A 3,912-nucleotide genomic window follows, 5' to 3' on the forward strand; every position below is an offset into this window, starting at 1 on the left:
TTATTTGATAGAGACAGGAAGACAGAAAAATGAGAAGCATCAGCTCTTAGTTGCATCGCTTTAGTTCATGGATTGCTTCTCATACCTACTTTGACAAGGGGCCTCTAGCTGAGCCAGTGACACTTGCTTAAGCCAGCAACATTGGGATGCAAGCCAATGACCATGGGATCATTTCAATCATCCTACCCCCAAGCCGGTGACCCTACGCTCAAGCTGATGAGCCTGTGTTCAGGTGAATGAGCCTGCACTCAAGCCTGTGACCTCAGTGTTTCGAAACTGGGACCTCTGTGTTCAGGTTGACACTGTATCCACTGTGCCACCACTGTCATGCTACGTTTCACATTATTTTTATTGATGTTAGTAGTACACTGTTGACATTTTTTTCTAAATTATTTTTCTTTGAGCTGATCTTGCCCTTCTCTACGGAGCTAGTGGATCTATGGACCTCGGCTGCCATATGTTGAAGGATATTCTGGTCAGACCCCTGGTGCTCCTGGTTCAGCGCTCAGAAAATAACTACCAAAGCAAATTCACATTCATTACCTTAGTCACTTTGAGCTCCTAACATGTCACTTTCCCCTGGGTTAAGCCTTTTTAACACATAAGATCTCAAATGTTCCGTGGTATTGGCCAAGAAGGAACTGTTCTTGAAGCCTCAGGCTTTTGGAGAAAGTCTAGCTACTGTTCCTTATCAGAGTATGGAAGGGTCCAGGTCTGAATCTGAGACTTTTCTTCAAGAGAAGGGGAAAGTGTAGACAGACTCATGATGATGGTCACAGACCTAAATGGCCAAAATTCTCCGTATAGCTCCAATCAAAAGCTGGATAAGGATAGAGAGAAGGGAAGGAAGGCCAGAGGTCCTGCCTCTTGAACCGTGTGCCTATTGTACTGTCAGTTTTCTTTTACAAATTCTTTCTTTTTCATGGTTTGGCCAGGGCTTACTCTAGGAATCTAAACAGATACCCTGGTCTACTGTAGTTTTATTCCCAAGCTATTTATTTTCATTTTTATTTTGACAGAGTCAGAGAGAGAGATGGATAGGGACAGACAGACAAGAAGGCAGAGAGATGAGAAGCACCAGTTCTTTGTTGTGGCATCTTAGTTGTTCATTCATTGCTTTCTCATATATGCCTTGACCCGGGGGCTATAGCACAACGAGTAACCCCTTGCTCAAGCCAGCAGCCTTTGGGCTCAAGCAAGCAACTATGGGGTTATGTCTGTGATTCCATGCTCAAACCAGTGACCCTGTGCTCAAGCTGGGGAGGCCATGCTTAAGCCAGTGACCTCAGGGTTTCATACCTGGGTCCTCTGCGTCCCAGTCTGACGCTCTATCCACTGTGCCACCTCCTGGTCAGACCATTTTCATTTTGATTGAACGTGAACAAAATGACTCTTTGTTTTGAAAACACTACTAGCCTGACCAGGTGGTGGTGCAGTGGATTGAGCGTCAGCCTGGGACCCTGAGGACCCAGGTTCAATATCGCAAGATCGCTGGCTTGATCGTGGGGTCACTGGCTTGAGCATGGGATTATAGACATGACCCCATGGTCGCTGGCTTACTCCCAAAGGTTTCTGGCTTGAAGCACAAGGTCTCTGGCTTGAGCAAGGTGTCACTGGCTCACCTGGAGCCCCAGGTTAAAGAACATATGAGAAGCAATCAGTGCACAACTAAGGTGCTACAACTATGAGTTGATGCTTCTTCTCTCTCTCGTCTGTCTCTTTCTCACTAAAAAAATAAAAATAAAAACACTACTTGAATTATTCTGATTTGTGGATGGATGGAACAATCCTTCTCAAACTATGATAAAAAAAAAACAGGTTTTTTGTTTTATAAATATCCAGTTCTTTGTACCACCAAGATGTGTTCCTGTTGCCCATGACAGGTGTGCAGTTTACACTGAAGCCTCCCACCACATGAATTTGACAGCACTCAGATTGAACCAGACCCCATCCATCAGTATAAGTCCACTAATCATTCACTTGAATATCACCACAATGTTAAAGTGCTAAAAAGTTTCTAAACACCCAGAATCTAATTTATGTCAGAGAATGGTTTAAAAAAAGAAAAAAAGCATTCATAGACCAGTATAAGTTTTCAAACCACTTTTGGGTAGCGCTGTTCTGGAGCCCTCCTCAGTCTCTGAATAGCTCTATCAGACAAACTGATAAGAGGTACATTTTTATACTGCTAGGTTTCTCCTAGGTGAGGCTTGCCTTCATAAACTTTTTTCTTCAGCAAGAACACATCACTGTAAGGACAACTCTAGTACTTTTATAGCCTGTGCCTTTTCTGCTACTTACAAATAACCATTACAAAGCTTGTGTTTAAGCTATATGAAAAATATTCATGCTTCTCTCAAATTTTAAAGGAGGTGCACTTCATTAAAAAATTCTGTATGTTAAATTTGTGGTGGTTTAGATGGTTTTAGAATTAAATTTATACAAAATTTGTGATAATGGGGATATTTTCCTGTGATGACTATTTTGGCAAGGTCCCCATGAGGTGTTTATAATAATATGTTGTTGAGATGGCTTTTGGGAGCTTGGGGAAAACAATGGCCCATAGTAATTGAAGTTGAGATGACAGTCCATATGAGAAATCATCCAGAGGCTTAGAGGAAATGGGCATACAGAAATAAATGTCTATTACATGAGAAAACCTACCAGCTGACTGTGTTCCTCAGGAAGGCCTGGGGGATTTTTTCTATATATAAAGGAAAGGCACTAACAACAAAGGGGTAACCAGCATCTTTGAGAAGCTTAGAAGCACCTGTCTGTTGGTAGAGGCTGATGGTAGGCGATGTTGGTTAAGGTCTGATTTCCCTCAAAGCAGTGGGATGACAGGACGTTGGCATAACAGAGGCCAAATGGCAGCATTTAACTTGCAGAAGCAAAATGGGTGAATTTCCATTAGGGCAGCATGGTCCAAGTGGAGATGGCTAATGGAACATGGATGGTCCTATGCACCAGATAGATGGGCAGCAAAGGAAGATACTGATTTATATGAGAGACCAAGAGACAGTGAACAGAATGCTGAGGTCAGTAACATCAATGAAAAGTCACAGTTCCTTGCCAAGTTTCTAGGCTGCATTTAACAACATGGATAGGTTTTGTGACTTTTAGTGAAACACTGTTGAATGAAACCAGTTTTATCATAGACTAATACAAACAAGAGTTTTAAGTTCCTGCTGGTATCTCATTATAAGGAAATGTTGTTGTTTGAGGACCTGCTGTGCTCTGGATTCCTTGGTGAGACACATTCCACTGGGTGGGAAATAAATCCTGCAAAAAAATATAGAGCCCTGCCACATTAAGTTTTTGAGTTCAGCAATCTGGAGCATTCTGAAACATCCTCTCCAAAGTAAAAGATAAGTTACTGCATCTTGTGTCTTTTACACCAAGAGAAAAGCTCAGTGCCTCAGTAGGCCTGTTCCAGTTATAAAGGCAGCGTATTCTCTACATGGGAATGCAAGAAAGACCTGCAGCGGGTCCGGGTTATGACAGCAAGACCATGTGACCTGGAAAACTCCATGATACTAGCGGTACCTGTAGAACGAAAAGATGCTGTGTGGATTCTCTGGCAATCCACAGTAGGAGAGCTCCTGGAATAGACCCTAGGGTTTTGGAGTAAGGTGATGTCATCTGTGGTGAAGTTTCACCATTTGAAAAAGTATCTCCTGGCATAATATTAGATTCTGACAAAGACTTATTTCCTAACTACAAAATATCAAGTGACTGACCAGTTACTCATATAACCAGCTGGTTTCTGTCACACCTGCCAAACCATAAGATTGAATGGGTACAGATACAGTAGCAATCCATCTTGCAGTGGATATTACACATTTGGGAAGAAGCCCAAGCATATTGAACAAGGAGCCCAGATCTCTACATCTGTTGCACTGATACCTTTCT

The sequence above is a fragment of the Saccopteryx leptura genome, chromosome 2 (genome assembly GCF_036850995.1).
Source record: "Saccopteryx leptura isolate mSacLep1 chromosome 2, mSacLep1_pri_phased_curated, whole genome shotgun sequence".
NCBI lineage: Eukaryota > Metazoa > Chordata > Mammalia > Chiroptera > Emballonuridae > Saccopteryx > Saccopteryx leptura.